This window comes from Arachis ipaensis, chromosome B3, assembly GCF_059453495.1.
Source record: "Arachis ipaensis isolate K30076 ecotype BB chromosome B3, ASM5945349v1, whole genome shotgun sequence".
In the NCBI taxonomy this organism is placed as follows: Eukaryota; Viridiplantae; Streptophyta; class Magnoliopsida; order Fabales; family Fabaceae; genus Arachis; species Arachis ipaensis.
Genome location: NC_142438.1, coordinates 33,875,902 through 33,894,742, shown reverse-complemented (window position 1 = coordinate 33,894,742; position 18,841 = coordinate 33,875,902).

Below are 18,841 nucleotides of genomic sequence, written 5' to 3'. Positions count from 1 at the left end.
CTTCTATTGCAAAGGTGCACTTTGAGGGGTTTAACCTCATTTTATTCTTTTGTATAGTGGAGAACACTTCTGAGAGGTCAGACAATAGTGTTCTGTCCTCTTTGGTCTTAACGAGCATGTCATCCACGTATACTTCCATGAGTTTTCCTATGTGAGAGAAAAACACCTTATTCATCAACCGTTGGTAGGTAGCTCCTGCATTCTTTAATCCAAAGGGCATCACTATATAGCAGTAGTTTGCCCTTGGAGTTATGAATGAGGTCTTTTTTTGGTCTGGCTTATACATCGGGATTTGATTGTATCCCGAGTAGGTGGTGCAGAATTTAAGTCCACAAACTAACCGACAAGTGCACTGGGTCGTACCAAGTAATACCTCAGGTGAGTGAGGGTCGATCCCACAAGGATTGATGGATTAAGCAACAATGATTGAGTAATTTACTTAGTCAGATAAACAGAAAATGATGTTGACAATTCAATAGTATTAAATAATAAATTCAGAGAATTAGAAAGCAAGCAGTAAATGGATTGTGAAAATTATATGAGAGAACAGTTAAGGTTTCGGAGTTATTTATCTTCTGGATTAACTTTTCTTACCAACTATTTTAATCATGTAAGATTCAATTCATGGCAAACTATATATGACTAAACCCTAATTCCTTAGTGATTTAGTCTCCTCTAACCTAGTTAACGGCCAATTCCTTGATGACTTAAGTTTAATTAGAGGGTTAAGTTCAATTCTAGTTTATGTACCACAAAAATCCTAATTACCCCAATATAAGAGGATTATATGTCACGTATCCCGTTAAGTCCAGATAATTAGTGATTTAGGATAAATTGTTTTCGAGCTGTTGTTCAAGAAAATTACTTTTCCAAGGTTCACAAGAACTCAAATAGAATAAGGGTTATTCTTCCAATCTACCCAAATCCATAAGATGAAGAACGAAAACAAATTCTTGAAATTGAAATCAATACATGAATTAAAATAAAAGAGTAATAGTATTGATCCATAGAATAAATAGAGCTCCTAACCTTAACAGTGGAGGTTTAGTTGCTCATGGCTCAGAGAGAAAACTAGGATTCAGAAAACTATAAAGTGCGGAATGAGGTGCGTAAAAAAAAAGTGAGCTCGAAAGGCTAAATCTTTTCCCTTTTATATCAAATCCTAATTACTGTAAAATATATTTTCTAAAACTAAATAATATCTCTTCCTATTTGTAAATAAAATAAAGTTTTAATCAAAATTAATAAAATCTTCATTGCCATCATCACTATAGATGCGGGAACCATTGCAAGCATTAGGATTGGCGCCTAACTTGAAGAAATTGAAGTTGGGCGCCACTGCACCCGAATGTATTGGAGTGAAATTTCTTCATCCGGCGCCTAACTTGGAGAATCCCAAGTTAGGCGCCATCAAGGCCGTACAGTCTGGGAGAGAAGTGTATACTATTATATATCTTTGGAAAGCTCTATAAGTTAGCTTTTCAATGCGACTAAAATCATGTCAATTGGACTTTTTTAGCTCAAGCTATGCTCGTTAGAGTGCAAGGAGGTCAGGGTTGACAGCATCATTCACTTTCTCCCTTTTCTTTTACACAAACCTTGTCAAATCCATCCGAATGCTACCTGAAATAAACCAAATTGTACACGACTCAAAGTAGCATTCATAGTGACTCAAAGGTACTTAAATCTTGATTAAACTTACAAATTCAAATGCAAATTCACTATGAAAAGATAGGAAAGATGCTCACGCATCAGTAGGCATCAATAAAAGATAGGTATCTATAGCTTGATGCTAAGTCGACCAGAGCGTCTATACTGGAGAGTGGATGAGAGTCCTTAGGGCAGGCTTTATTGAGGTCGGTATAATCGACACACATTCTCCACTTTTCATTTTGTTTCTTCACTAACACGACGTTGGCAAACCTCAACGAATACTTAGCCTCCCTTATAAACCCTGCCTCCAATAGGACCTGTATTTGTTCTTCTACAACTTGTGTTCACTCTGGTCTGAGCTTTCTTTGCTTCTGCTGAACAGGTTGGGAACCTCGGTACACAACAAGCTTATGGCACATCAGGTCGGGATCTATACCCGGCATGTCAGAGGCTTTCCAGGCAAAAAGATCGGAGTTTTTCCTCAATAGTTCAATGAGTTGTTTCTTTAGGCTTTCTTCTAGGTTTACCCCTATACTTGTTATTTTGTCGGGGTGGTCTCTGATTTGTATCTCTACTGTTTTGCCTTTTGGTAGGGGTCGTAGTTCTTCTCGAACTCGGACTCCGCTTAACTCGATTGTAATTGACTTCTTTGTCTTTTGAGCTGCTATTCAAACTGAGGCTCTCATTATAGCATTTTCTTGCTAGCCTTTGAACTCCTTTAATGGTCAACTCCTTTAGCTGTGAGAAACTTCATGCAGAGATGTGGGGTGAAAACGACGGCTGCAAGTCGGTTCAGGATTGTCCGACCTATTAGAGCATTGTATGCTGAATTTTCGTTGAGCACAATGAAGTCGACACTTAGTGTCCTTGATCTTGCTCCTTTTTTGAAGGTGGTGTACAATGAGATGTAACCCAGAGGTTAGATCGGGGTATCTCCCAGTCGAAAGAGGCTGTCTGGGTATGCCCTTAGATCATTTTCCTCTAACCCGAGCTTGTCGAAGGCGGGCTTAAACAGGATATCCGCCGAGCTGCCTTAATCTACCAAGGTCCGGTGTAGGTTAGCTTTTGCTAGGATCATAGTTATTATTACCACTGGGTCAACGTGCCCGGGTATTATTCCTTGAGCATCTTCTTTAGTAAAGGAGATGGTGGGTAAGTCAAGTAATCGATCGTCCTGTCCGACTTGATATACTTCCTTGAGATGCCTTTTTCTGAAAGGATTTTGATATTCCTCCTCCCGAGAATCCACCATTTATCATATGTATATGTGGTTCAGGGGTGTGAGGAGGGTGTTCTGGTCGTCCTCCTTCTTCATCCCTTATTCTCTTTCTCAAGTCGTCCGACCTGTCTACTAGGTATCTATCAAGTCATCCTTCCCTGGCTAGCTTTTTGATGACATTCTTGAGATCGTAGCATTCATTAGTGGAATATCCGTATAGCTTGTGATACTTACAATATTAAGTCTGACTTCTGGCTTTCTTATGCTTAATCGGACCGGGTGGGGGGGGGGGGTACAGAAGCTTCTCCGTGTGGCATATCTCCCTGTAGACATCGACTAGGAAAACCCTTAGAGGGGTGTAGTTGTGGTACTTTCGAGGCTTTTCCACACTTTGCTCTTCTTTCTTCTTGGGTTCTTTTTCTTTGTCCCAACTTGGATAATAGGGTAGGTTGGATCGAAGGGGAGGTTCTCTAAGTTGGGAGTTTTCTTCCATGTTGATATATTTTTCAGCCCCTTTCTTGGATCTCGTTCAGGGAAGTCGGGTATCTTTTGGATATTGATTGAGAGAATGGTCCTTCTTTGAGGCCATTGACCAGACCCATAATTATAGCTTCAGTTGGTAGATGCTGAATTTCCAAGCAAGCTTTGTTGAATCTTTCCATATAGTCACGAAGGGTCTCCCCGACCTCTTGCTTTACTCCTAGCAGGCTCGGAGCGTGCTTCGTTTTGTCTTTCTGAATGGAGAATCTGGTAAAAAATTTTCTGGCCATATCGTCAAAGCTAGTGACCGACCGGGAGACAGTCCGTCAAACAATTTCATTGTGGATTTGGTTAAAGTAGTCGGGAAGGCTTTGCAACGAGAGGCGTCGGAGGCGTCGGCCAAGTACATTTGGCTTTTGAAGTTACTGAGATGGTAGCTCGGGTCGGACGTTTTGTCATAGAGGTCCATGTCGGGCGATTTGAAGTTCCTAGGAACTTTAGCCTTCATGATCTCTTCTGTGAACGGATCTTGTCCTCCCAAGGGGCTTTCTGACCTAGTGGCCCGACTTTGAAGGTCGGCCTCCATCTTTTAAAGCTTTTCTTCTAACTCCCTACGTCTTCTTACTTCTCTTCTCAATTCTCGTTCGGCCTCTCGTTGTCGCTCGGCCTCGTGTTCGAGCTGTCTCAAGCGATCTCACTGTCCATGGACCATGTTCAATATCTCCGTCACGTGAGGATGATCCTCGTCCCCGGGGTGGTGTACTTCAGAATGGATCCTCCTTGGATGAGGGTTTTCCGAAGGCTCTTCTATATGAGGTCCTTCCATATGTTGTGGTGGAGGGGGGAGCACGACGGCGTGGTTTTCTGGCTGAGCTTCTTGCTCAGGTTCGGATGCGGTGTGACCGTCCTCTGGTTGATTGTCCGTCATGGTTGTGGGATGACTTCCAAGTCCCCGGCAACGACGCCAATGTTTCGAAGGTTACTTGAAACGTTGATTTGGGCCTGAACGTGAGGTCTAGATCCCTTTGTAGGGCAGCGTCCAACTTGTTAATGCCGAAGTGCCACCTGTCCAACTTCCTCGTGAGGAGGTGGGGGTGGTACCTGCAAGAGACTCCGATGCTTAAGTTAGCAAGGGCCTTAGGCAGGTTTTTAGTAGATTAGAAGGTGCGTTATATCTGGGGATTCCAGTGTATTTAAAGTAGAGTAGATAACCAGTTTTGTTGGAGTAGTCCTTATCTTTTCTGTTAGATAAACGCTCCCTTTATCTTGGGAGTTTGTTGGGATCTACCTTCTAGATGAGATAGGGTTGGCTGGAGAGACTTTATAGAGGCGGTTACGCCAGGTTGAGCTGGGCCTTTAAGTCATCGTCCGACCTCTTTGAAGAGGTTGAGTCTATCAATAAGTCCACCTTTATTGGTGGGCCTTTTGGGTTATTGGGCATGGCTTTCATTTGTTAGGCCAGGGCATGAATAGAAGCATTGTGGCAATTTAGTAACAAGTAATCCACAGAAGTGATAAATGCATATTATTTTTTACAGCGATGTTATATGTGCAAGCATCTTTGTAATCAAGTTGAAACAAGTTGCCACAATCCCAGCAGAAACCAACATGCGCATGCATCACATGCTTCTTCTTTTTCGATCTTCTTCTTATTGATATTCCGTAGAAATTTCTATTAGAAAACGCAGAAACTTATCAATGTAGTATATAAATTTTTGCACCTAGCACAAAACATTTTGTACATAACACATAAACTTGTCGATGTAGCATAAAATTTTTTGCACATAACACAAATATTTTCACACAACACAAACTTATCGATATAACATAGAAATATTTTGCACATAGCTTAGAAAATTTTGCTACACAGCTTAGAAAATTACTTCTATTGCCATTGATCTGGATTTTATGTTGTGCACTAAAGTTTCAGTGTTGTGCACTAAAATTTATGTGTTCAATAATTTTGTTGAACATATATATATGAAAGAAGAAGAAGATGACGACGACGATGATAATGGAGAAGGAGGAGGAAAAAGAAGGAGTAGAAGAAATCAACCGAGAGAAGATGATAACGATGACGATGATGCAGAAAAAGAGAATAGAGGAAGAAAAGAAGATACAGAAGAAGTAGGAGGAGAAAGAAAAAAAAAGTAGACGAAGAAGGTCTATATATATATATATATATATATATATATATATATATATAGAGAGAGAGAGAGAGAGAGAGAGAGAGAGAGAGAGAGAGAGAGAGAGAGAGAGGAAATTTAAACCAAGCATTTAGTGGCAATGAACCAGTGACGACTTAAAATTCTCTACTATTACACCATTAAAGATGCACAATGCCTTGGGGTTGGCTGAATTTGATTAGACCTAGGTTCTGATATAATATTTTCATTAATTAATGCATATAATTTTAGAGTAGGATGATGAGCTTTTGTGAAGATATCAGCAGTCTGATGTAAGGTCCTAACAGCTATGAGGCAAACAACATCAATAAGGAGACGTTGCCGGACAAAATGACAACCCATCTCAATGTGTTTGGTGCAATATGAATAGCACTATGATTGTCACAAAAAATATCAATTGCGGACGACTGAGGAGCACCCAAGTTTTTGAGAAGCCAACGAATCGAGACAACCTCAGCAGTGGTGTCAGCGAGAGCACAATATTCACCTTTGGTGCTTGATCGAGCATTGAATGTTTTCTTCTTGGCTCGCCAGTAAATGAGGGAGTCACCAAAAAAAAAATAATAATCAATAGTAGAATGATAATCAGTAAGATCTCTAGCCCAATCAGCAACTGAGTATGCTTGAAAGGTTAAAGATGAATGGGTAGAAAAATGAAGGCCATGAAATAGAGTGCCTTTGATATATATAGTGAAGAATGCGAAGAATTGCCGAATAGTGAGTAGTACGAGGAGCTGACAAGAACTGGCTAAGAACATGAAATGGATAGGTGATGTCTAGTCATGTGACAGTCAAGTAGATAAGGCCTCTAATTAACTATCGATAAAGAGTAAGATTATCCAAAACAGTGCCATCCATAGGAATAAACCGAACATTAGGCTCAAGAGGAGTAGACTCAATGCGGCTATCTGTAATTCCAGCTCAAGCAAGAAGATCAGAAGCATATTTAGTTTGAGAGAGATAGATACCATCATCTGAGGATATGATTTCAAGACCAAGAAAATAAATGAGAGAACCAAGATCTTTCATCTCAAAGGTGTGGTGAAAGGATGCTTTAAGATCAAAGATACCATCAACATTATCTCCAATAATGATTATGTCATCTACATACAAAAATAGAAGAACAACTCCATGTTCACTTTTACGAATAAAGAGAGCATTCTCATGAAGAGTACAAGTAAAATCGAGATTGCTTATAGTGGTACTGAACTTTTCAAACCATTCACGAGGAGCTTGCTTAAGACTATAAAGTGCCTTACGAAGGAGATAAACTTTGCTAGAAGGACAAGGATATCCTGGAGGTGGTTTCATATAGACATTCTTTTTCAAATCCCCATTAAGAAATGCATTATTCACATCCATCTAACTGAGATACTATTTTTTAACTGCAATAATGGCAAGGAGAGTGCGAACAGATGTGAGACGTTCAACAGGAACAAAAGTCTCTTCATAATCAATACTATACTCTTGCGTACATCCTTGAGCAACCAATCGTGCCTTAAAATGGTCAATAGAACCATTAGAACATGTCTTGATCTTGTGTATCCATCTACTACCCACAACTTCTTGATTAGAAGGAGGAGCAAACAAGTCCCAAGTGTGTGCTTTCTCAAGTTCCTGGATTTTTTCTTGCATTGTTTGATGCCAATTTAAATTTGTGGAGGTTTCTCTGAATGACTTAGGTTCATGGTAATGAAGAATAGTAGAAAAATTTGATAATCAAGAAGGTGAGGAGGTGGATTTCTTACCTAGAAGAATGAGTGGAGGGAAGAGGCGTGACAGTAGGAGCAGGATCATCATCCGGTCTATAATCATTGGGAGATGGAGAAGGCGGAAGAGTAGGAGGCTTGAGAGGTTGACTTGAGATAGAACCTGTAGTATCATCACTAGAAAAAAGAACAACATTGAGGTTAATGAAAAATGGTGACTGGGTAGAAAAAATGGACTCAAAAGAGGAGAAACTAGACAACATGTGATGCTTCCAAAATACAACATGACGAGATATATGAATATGTTGAGAGATAGGATCCCAACAAAGATAACCCTTGTGTTCAGTGCCATAACAAAAAAAATAACACATGCGAGCCCGAGGTTCAAGTTTATTATGTTCATAAGGCTGAAGAAGGAAAAAACAAACACAACAAAAAACAAGAAAAGAGCTATAATTTGGAGAAGTATGATAAAGACACTCAAAGGGAGTAGTGTTACTAAGGACAAAAGAAAGGAGTCTATTGATAACATGAACAACAGTGAGAACAGCTTCGCCCCAAATATGGTAAAGACACGAAGAAAAAATAAGCATTGCACAAACAGAGTCAAGAATATGACGGTGTTTGTGTTCATCTCTTCCATTTTGTTGAGAGATACCAGGACATGAAAACTTAGACAAAGTACCCTGTTCAGCGAGAAAATTTAAGAGTTTGGAATCATGATATTCCATAGCATTATTGCGTCGGAAAATTTTAATGACCTTGAAAAACTGAGTTTTAATCATAGTGGCAAAGTTAATATAAAGTTGAGGCAGCTCATGACAATTAGTCATCAAATAAACCCAAGTAAAACGTGAATAATCATCAATAAATACTACAAAGTATCGAGCCCTTCCCATAGAAGCGGTGGGAACGGGGCCCTAAACATCAGAGGGAATAAGATAAAAAAAAGAGCAGCAAGAAATGAATTATTATGAAAAAAATAAAGCTGGTTGTTTTGTAGTTTGACAAGAATAATGCATTGGTATCTTTAATGATTTTCATATATCTTTTTTAAGTAGTTTTGTATTTTAATTTGAAGTTCTTATATTTTTAATTAAGTTTTTATAACTAATCATATATTTGTAGTTATTTTAGAATTATTATGCATTCATGATCAGTTTTTTAAGGGAAAACGGGCGCCAGAATGCCTTGAATTTGACAAAACAGGCCCCTAGTGCCCAAATCCATCAAGCCCAGTGCCCAAACTTCAAGCCCAGTGCCTAGTACTCAAAATTTCCAAGTTTAGCACCCATTTGGGCACCCAATGCCTTCGACAAAGTCATAAGGGTTGGCGGCCAACTTCCAGAGGTGGCGCCCAGTGCCAGGATAGTTTAATACACTAAGCACCCAACGTCAAATCTAGGAGCCCGACTTCAAGTGATTTTTCACTCCCAAGCGTCCAAAATTGCATCCAAGTTAGGCACCAATCATGAAAGTCCAGCACCAAGCCCATGCTCCTCTCCCAAGAAGCTCTAAATTCAACCGAAAGATTCAAGATTTGAATAATTAGTTATCATTAACTTTTTATAGAAAGATAAGAACTAGTTTAGTTTAGATTTGAATTATTAATTTAGTTACCTTATCCTTCTAAAGATAAGATTAGAATTAGTTTTTGAATTTGAAATCTAGGATAGGATTTAGGATATAAATAAGTGAACGATAATTCACAAAAGGGCATCGAGGATCCTCGGATCCCGACCATCATCATCTAACAACTCATTAGTTTTAGTTGGTTTTCTTTATCTTGAGTAACTAAACCTCCTATGTTAAGGGTTAGAAGCTCTATTTGACTTTTTATGGATTGGTAATCTAATTGTTTCTTTTATTTTGATTTATACATTGATACGTTTTTAGGATTGAGTCTTGTTCTTCATCTTTAATGGTTAGAAGTATTAAAAAATATTCTAATTCTGTTTTGAATTCTGTTATTACTTTGAGAAATTTAATATCAGAACTAGCTTGAAACTCATTCTCATAATTTTCAATTGTCTAGGACTACAATATGTGACATTAATTCAGTTAGGAATAGCTTTGAATATTATGCGATGTTAAATTAAAATTGCACTTAACCTCTTTTTCTTAATTAATTGACCAAGAAATTGTCGATTAAATAAGTTAAAGAAAAATTGAATTGTTAAAGAATTAGAATTTGATTATATATGATTTGTCGTGAAAGTATTTGTATGAATCAAAATAAATAAAAAATAAATAAACATGAGGATTTTCTTTTTTGAAAGTTAAACATCTCCGAAACCTTTCACATCTTTATTTACTGTTTTTTTCTTCAAATTCATAAGCATTCATTCATTAACACCAAACATTCTCTTTTACTTTTCTTTATTACTTCAAGACTCACATCTTTCCTCTTATAAAAGTTCAATTGATCTAATTAGAAGTTTCAATTAGAATTTGCTTGATTTAATCCTTTAATCCTCGTGAAAACGATATCCACTCACCGTGGTATTACTTGGAGCGATTTGGTGCACTTGCCAATTTTCGAGTGTATCAAATTTTTGGCTTATCAAGTTTTTGGTGCCATTTCTGGGGATTAACTAAGATTAACAACATACATCCGATTGAATCACTAAATTAGATCTTTATTTTATTTTATTTTCTTCTGTTTATTCTTCTTTTCTTCTTTGTTCTTCTTCTTTATTTCACATGATGTATTTTATTTCTTTTGTGTTTGTATATACAAGGAAGTGATAGAGTCGGACACCATGGATACAATCCTAGCAATGAACAAACTCATGATTCAACAAATCCTCACTCACAAAAAACGAAACAAATGCAAGTTTCAGCCACTGAAACACAAGTTGCTATGTGTGACTTGTGTGGAGGAGCCCGCAAGAATAAAAGGTGTAGGCTATTCAAAGAAGTTCAGTCTCTCACCGAGCAATTAAATTACATGGGACAATTCTCAAGGCCAAGAAACGACTTATATTTTTCTGGATGGAGGAGTCACCTTAATTTTGGTTGGGAGAATCAAGGATAAAGAAACGTCAACGTTCCATATGAAACCTTTCAAGAATCATCACCTCTTGAGCTTTTCTTGTAGAAACTATCTCAATCCACTACTGAGTTTGTTCAACAAACCCAAGACTTTATGCAAGAGACAAGAAGAAACTTCAAAAACCAAGAAGCCTCCATAAAAAATTTAGAGGTACAAGTAGAGTAGATTACCAAGCAATTAGCAGAGAAGTCAACAAATTTCTTCCTAAGTGAAATAATGCCAAATCTTATAGAGGAGAGAAGTTGCTTAACAAAAGACTCAATGTCAGATGGAAAGACAAAAGGTGGGATGAGAGAAGTAGAGTTGGTGGATTCAATAGCAGCAGCAAGAGCATTGAAGAAGCCACATTCTTAGATTTGTTGGGAGACGAGATTAATACTTGTTTTGATCTGAATGTGATGGGTGAATAGGACAGGTAGTAATCAAGTGTCTTAAGAGCTTGCAATAATGGTAGAACAGTTTTGGACAATTGGAGCCAATGTGACCTTTCTGTTTATATTTTTGACATTCAATAGAAGGACAGTCTAAGAAGAGGTGCCCAAAATAGTTACAGTTTTGACAAAATTTACCTTTTCTTTTGGTGACAGCAAAGACAGTTTCACTATTAGAGCGAGTCAACTCCAGGAGTGTTTCTTTAGACTTAAGATGAGGAAGCACATCTTCAAGGCTAGGCAAAGGATTCTGATGAAGAAGAGAAGCCCTAACCGGCTCGTAGTTATCAATAAGAGCCATGAGGAACTGTATGAAACAAGTTTAGTTGTGATAATCCTATTATGCATTACCATCAATTGTATCTTTAATAATAAGCTCACAAGATGTCAATTGATCCCAAATTATTTTCATCTGAACAAGAAAATCAAAGACCGCTTGTCCACATTCTTGCTTAAGGCTATGAAGCTCCTTTAGCAGTTGGCACTGATGAGAGAGGTCAAAAATAGTGTAGCATTTTGCCAAATAATTCTATACTTCTTTAGAAGTTTCAAAATGCCCAAAATGTAAATGAATACCTGAAGTATAAGTGTTGCAAAACCAAGTGATAATCTGGTGACTTTTACTATCCCAATCATCTAATTTTTTTTTGCAAAGTCTTCCTCCTTGAATTTGGAGGTCCCATCTTTTGATTTGTCAATCATAGTTGGCTTAACAGGACAAACAATATCATCAGTAATGTAGCGCCACAATTTGTGCCCTTTAAGAAATTCTCTTATAACTTCAACCCAATGAGTATAGTTGGAGTAATTAAGGATAACAGGTGTTCATACCCTGGGTCGAGCTATCCGACCTGGGGTGATCAAAGACAAAGCAACCGACCTCTTCAAGTCAGTTTTTCCGACCTCTTCATTAAAAGAGTTCGGCCAAATCGCTACAAGAAGCCCAAGACGGCCCAAACTAAGGGACTTAGCCCAATCTAAAGGCAACTAAAGCCTAGAAAGATAGAGGCGGTTCCCCTTAGAGATAAGATGATCTCACTTAAAGATAAGATAAGATAACTAACTTATCTTATCTAAGAAAAGTCAGCCCACACTACTATAAATACACTGGAGCACCCACGTATAACTCATACTCTGATTCTACTAAAAACCTGTTTAAAGCCCATGCTAACTTAAGTATTGGAGTCTCTTGCAGGTACCACCACATTCCGGTGACGAAGGATCAGCAGCCTCTCCAGCTCCACCAGTTCCAACAAGTTGGACACGACAGCTCCGACCACCACAGCAGATCTCATCCGAGATCGACCTTCAGTTTCAGGTAACCCTCGGAACAACAGGGATAGGCTGAAAAATATATAATTTGTCCACAATAGTAGATACAAAGAAGGAAACTACAAGATCGAAGCAAAAATCAAAGAAATGGAGGACAAATTTAGAAAGAGCTCATCCAAAAATCTTAGGATGGGTCCCACTATGTGCCACGTCAGCAGACACATGGCGATGTCTGAGTGGAGAGGGAAGACATGTCAACGTTGAGTCAGCGAGGGTTGACACGTGGGTCAAGAAGTGGTCTGGGTCAGGTCGAGGGGCGGATTGACACGCGGGTTTGCGGGGAGGTGCTGTCCCGTGACACGTATACGATTCTAGACCGTTGATTATGGATGGTGATCAACGGTGCTGGATGCATTGGAGGAAAAACAGGAAAAACGGGCAATGAAGGTTGCGGCGGTGCGTCAAGCAATCTCCGACGACGAGGTTGGGCTCATTGGATTCATAATGGCGAGACGAAGACGATGGTATAGTCGCCTACAAAACACAGCGTCGGAAAAGGATCAGAGACAGGAGCAGAAAAACACTACCGAAAGAGAAAAATATAAATGACTGTGAACGAATCTCTATTGAAAAAGAAAACCTAAGCTCTTGATATCGTGTTAAAAATAAGAGAGTAATCTAAAGAAGGTGTTTTTGTGTATTATTCAGTATATGATGAATGATACAATATATAAGGGTATATTAGGTGCTAAAAGAATCAAAGTAATAAAAGCGTAATATCCTACAATAAATATACAGATATGCTAAATAAATATAATTGATACTAACTAATCTTAATTGATCATAATTTTACTCTAACATATATATGTTTAACTCATTTTAAATATATATTCTATATTTTTATGTATATTCTATATTGGCGACTAAGGGTGTTCGCGGTGCGGTTTGGATCAGTTTTGAGTCAAAAACTCATCCGATCCAGACATTAATTTTACTTGCGGTGCGGTTTGAATTGGATTGAATTTACGGTGTTGTAAACTAAAAAATTAAATATACATAGCAAGTCTCAACATCAAATTAAAAAATTAAATATACATAACAAGTCTCAACATCAAATTTTAAATAATCAACAATGACATATTAAATCTCAACAATATTTTAAAAAACCAACAATAACATAACAATAAAAATAAAATTGTTAGTTAAAATAAATAATAAATTTTATATTGAACATAAAATATTTATTAAATAATAATCATATATGAATAATATAAGAAGGTATAACATATTGAACATACTATAAATAAAATTATAAATGTAAAGATAAAATAATAATATTATAATACATTGTATGGTTTGGATTAGATGGGATCGATTTTAAAAAAATAAATCCAAAATTCGATATAATTTATACAGTTTGTAAAAATTAAAATCTAATTATATTTAAATTAGTACAATTTTAATTAACTTTTAATTTGAATTGAATTAGTTGGGCAGTTTAATTTAAATTAATTTAAATTTAGACACTTTTATTAATAACTGATTTTAATATACCCCAAACATAATTGAATCCAGCATAATTGAACGTTAAGAAACCAATTTATTTTGTGCCACCACTAAGATAATGCTCACTCAACTAAAGTCGTTCAAATGGCACCTGAGTCTTGAGACGAGACAAAGTTTCGGCAGTATAAGAATAATTTAATAACCTGGATTCGGAAAAAAAAAATAAATAAATAAAGAAGAAAACAGATAGATAGTTTACCGGGGTTCAAATTAAAATCCATGTACAGAAATTTAAGTTATTTTATTCAAGATTCAACTCAAACTATGAGTTTAGCCCGTATGGATGATTAATGTAAATCTAATTTATATTATCAATGAGTTAAATCTAAAATCTTTAATGACAACTTTTAACTAGTAAAACACAATTACTAGAAAATTCTTTTGACCATCTATTTATAATCAATTATATTAAGTATATATTAAAATTAATTATTAAAATTAATTTTTAATATAAAATATATATTAAAATAAATTATATAATATATATTTATACACAAATATATAATAACTAATTTTAATAATTAATTTTATCATACATACAATATTTTTTATTTATAATTGTTAGATTTGTAAATAAGTTTATCGTTATTAACCAAGTTGCTACTAGAAAATTATAAAAACTTTGTGAAACTAAAAAATTCATGAAATTTATAAAGAATATCTTAAATATTTGAATTCAAACAAAAGAATTCAAAATGAATTCAACTAGATGCAAACTGTTTATCGCCAATAACTATTGTTAAGCATAAAGTATATTAGCTATTAGATACTTATATTTGACTATAAAAAGTTATAAAGAGTTAATCTTCAAATTAATTTTTAAAAGATGAGACATCTTTTTAATTTGTCTTTAAAGAATTTTATTAATTAAATTGTCTTTCAGTTACTTTGTTAAATAATTTTTATTAATAATTGATAATGTGAAATATTAATTGATATTATACATGATACTTAATATGTCTAATTGGACGTTAACTAAATATATTTATAAAAATTTATCAATTAACGTTTCATAACATTAATTATTGATAGAAATTATTAAATGGAGTGACTGAAAGATAAATATAATTAATTTTTAATTTTTGATAGATTAATTTAATTAAAAAAAAATTTTAAAACGAATTTGGAGAATACTTTATTTTTCAAGGACTAATTTAATTATTAACCCAAGTTATAAGTATGTGCAAGTTATGCATTCCATGAAATTAATTTTATGAGTTTTGAGAAATGCTTTTTTGTCTTTTCTACTTTTTTTTTTTATGAATATTGATCAAATTGAGAAAAAAAATATGATGGTATTATTTATGTGAATATATAACTTTAGATCAAATTAATTGTGGGTGTTAAATTTATATTTGGTATAAAAAATAATTTAATCCAACGACAATTAATTGAGAATTTATGAGGTATGAGAGAGTTTGTTTGCAAAATTCTAAAAACTAAACGAGTCATCGAATTGTTCTATCTACTATTTTATTGATTTAAAGATTTGGTCGATTCAACTGTGATTCAATCGAAATAAATAAATTACAGTAAAATAGTATATAAAATTATAAATAAACATGCAATGATAGAGTAGAATGGAGCTACCTATAGTTCATGATAGAAAAACTGGAATTTGGTAGAAAATGGATCAGCTGGATCAAGGAGTGTGTAAATTCAGTTTCATATTCTGTTTTGGTGGAAGGCCAACCAACAGGTTTCTTTAGATCTAGCAGAGGACTTCAACAAGGAGATCCTCTCTCATCCTACCTCTTCCTTATCTGTGCAGAAGGTTTAACCCATTTGCTCCACAAAAAAGAATAAAATACTATGTTTCAAGGTCTAAGACTGAATGCTAGATGTCTCTTAATTAGTCATCTACTATTTGTTAATGATGCAATCCTGTTTAGTAAGGCTAATTACCAGAGTTGTGAATCCATATTGCAAGTATTGGAGACCTATGGTGATATTAGTGGACAGCAGATAAACTTAGACAAGTTTTCAGTATTTTTTAGCAATAATTTCTCTCCATTACTACGAGACCATCTGACAGATATTCTAGACATCAGACGTGTTGGATCCTAAAATAAGTATCTCGGAATGACAGTAGTAATTAATAGATCAAAGACACAAATTTTTAACTACATTAAAGAGAAAGTAATGAAGAAATTACAGCATTAAAAATGCTTTTTACTATCCACAAGTGGGCGGGAGGTTCTATTGACGGCTATCGCTTCAGCCATTTCCATGTACACACTAAACTGCTTCAAGTTACCAGACTCTTTAATTGATGAACTACACAAGATGATGATATAATTTTGGTGCGGACAGTGCAATAATGAGAACAAGATGCAATGGATTAGTTGGGATGTCATGAGTAGACCGAAAACACTGGGAGAACTAGGATTCATAGACCTCAAGGCCTTCAATTTGGCTATGTTGGCAAAACAAGGGTAGAGGTTGAGCACTAAGAAACACTCCTTGCTTTTCAAGGTCTATCGAAATAGATACTTCAAATATTCGACCTTTATAAAAGCGAAGATTGGTTCCAACCCATCATGGGCATGGGGAGGCTCCTAAAAGGTCGTAAGATTTTTGAAAAGGGTATTAAATGGCAAATAGGAAGAGGTGAAACTATCAGAATCATGAAAGATCTTTGGTTTGGTGATAACCCTCCCTTTAATATTCCTCCAACCAACGACACAAATCCTACTCTCATCTGAGTTAGACAACTATTAAAGGAAGATGAAAGCTGGGATCAAAACCTAATCCAAAGTAATTATCCTCTGGAGGTGGCGAGAATAATTTGCCAGACCACTAGATCATAAACAAAGGACAAATTAATTTGGAGCAAGGAGAGAAATGGTTTATATTCAGTAGCTTTAGGATATGATGTTGCATTCTACTTCTATCACATTTATGAACAGCAACTAGATTCAAAATTCAGAGACAGAAAATTATGGGACACAATTTGAAAACTCAAATGCACTCCAAAAATTAGAGTATTTCTATGAAAGTTAAGTCACAATCGCTTATCTCTGATGGAGAGACTACACTCTAGAATAACCAATATTCCACCAATCTGCCAACGATGTCACCAACATCCTGAATCGACATTCTATTGCTTCTTCACATGTCCAGCATCAGCAGCAATTTGGATAAAACTCGGATAGCACCTTATTCCTGCCAACCAACATGACCAACTGCCATAGTAATGGCTTAGTTCAAGCTTCAATTTCATTAAATTAAGACAACAAAGCAAAAATCTTCTTACTCACTTTACATACATGATTTGAAAAATTTGATTTGTTCGAAATCTTCAACTCTTTAAAGACAAATACTCAACACCTGAGAAAATTCTAGCTCAAGCAGAAAGATTAACTTTAGAATTCACAAACCGTGTACTTCTTTCTTTGTGACTGTTCTTCTTCTTTATTCTTGCATATTTTTATTCTTTTCTTTAGCTTTGATTTCTTTGGGTATTGTTCACTTCTGTTAAGATATATCTTTTTTGTTGTGACCGTTGTTGTCCAAGTGTGGATAAAACTTTTTTATAGAATAAAATAATATTTTATCTTTATAAAAAAAATATAAATAACATTAAAAGTTAACCTTTAAAATCTTTTAGAGAATGTATATTTAATATTAAGTTATTTTATTATTTTTTTGCATATTATTATTTGTAATTTTTGAAATTATTTGTACTAGCAATATAAACTTTTAAATATTATTTTGATAATTTATCTATTTATATGTTTATTTAATTCTAATAATTATTTTAAAATAAATGAGAGTTGAATCATTGCTCCAAGTGACTTAATATTATACTCATAGGAATGAGAATGAAAATCTCTCATTTTTTTCAATTATTTTATAAAATGTGATTTTTTACTGTACACTTCTTAAGTGGAATAAAAAAAATGAAAAAAGATAATAAATAGTAAAAGATCATATTTATAAAATAATATAAAAAAAATTAAGAACATCTATTACCATGGGAGAGACACTGACTTTGTAGGATTTTTTTAAAGAAATAATTTAATTCTTTTATTTACTAAAAAAGATATTTTTTTTGAGTATTTACAAATTTGTGTCGCTTGACTTATTTTGTGTACACTGTAAACGAATTAAGTTTGAGTATATCTCGTTTACAGAATGAGATAAGACACTTTTTTTTAAACAAGTATGACTACAACCATGATATGCGGGAGACAACGGACTACAGATATCTGATATGTGTAAATTCGATTCGTTTATAATGTAAACAAGATACAATCACAATTATTTTATTTACACTATAAATAAGATAGAGCATGATAAATTTCAAACAGCTATAAAAACGATATGCAAGTATTAGCCTTCCTCACAAACATATCACTTCTTCTTCTCCGTTCTTTCAATAAATTTAGTAAAAATGTTTAGTAGTAGTGAATATATTTTTATAAGTATATATCCTAATTGTCACATGAGAAACAGTAACGATGGAGTTGTGTTTGAGTGTGATAATCTTTCCTATTCTTTTGTGCACTCGATTAAGTTCTCTCTCTGAGTTGAAGAGTCTAATATTGATAAGTACCGGTGCTAGTGGCACAAAGGAGGTTGGACGAGTTGGGTATAGTGTCATATTTCATAATTTATTATTTTTGAAATTAAATAAATCCATAAATCTATTGTGAAAAATTTATTTTCTAAATCAAATATTTAAAAATTTTACTTAACAGAAATGCAACTAATATTCAACAAGACAAATTACTAATAATATATTCCAACACCTAATAAAAATCAATTTGGCAACTAACCTATTTTATGTTACTAGCGCAACATCTATTCTAGTCATATATAACAATATTAAATCTATAAAAGTACCTAACTATAACTGTATGCTTATTTATTTAAAAGAAAAAAATAACAACATTAACTTGGAAGTCGGTCACTTCAGCGATATACCACATCGTATTCAGACAGTTGATATTGTCATTTCGTATATCTACAGGCACCATAATGTCCAAGTACCTCAATAATATTAAGAAAAAACTCTAAGAGGGAGAAGAAAAATGTAAAAGGGTATGAAAGTGACATTTAAAGGAGCTGTCAACGAGGCAAGGCTTAAGCTTATCTCGTTTATACTATAAACTAGTTGAGTTTGTGCATATCTTGTTTACATTGTAAACGAGATAAATTTCGTGTCACAACATGTTTGGTATATGTGTCTTATCTCGTTTATACTATAAACGAGATACATTAAACTCAATTCGTTTACAATTTAAATGAGATAAATAAAGCGACAC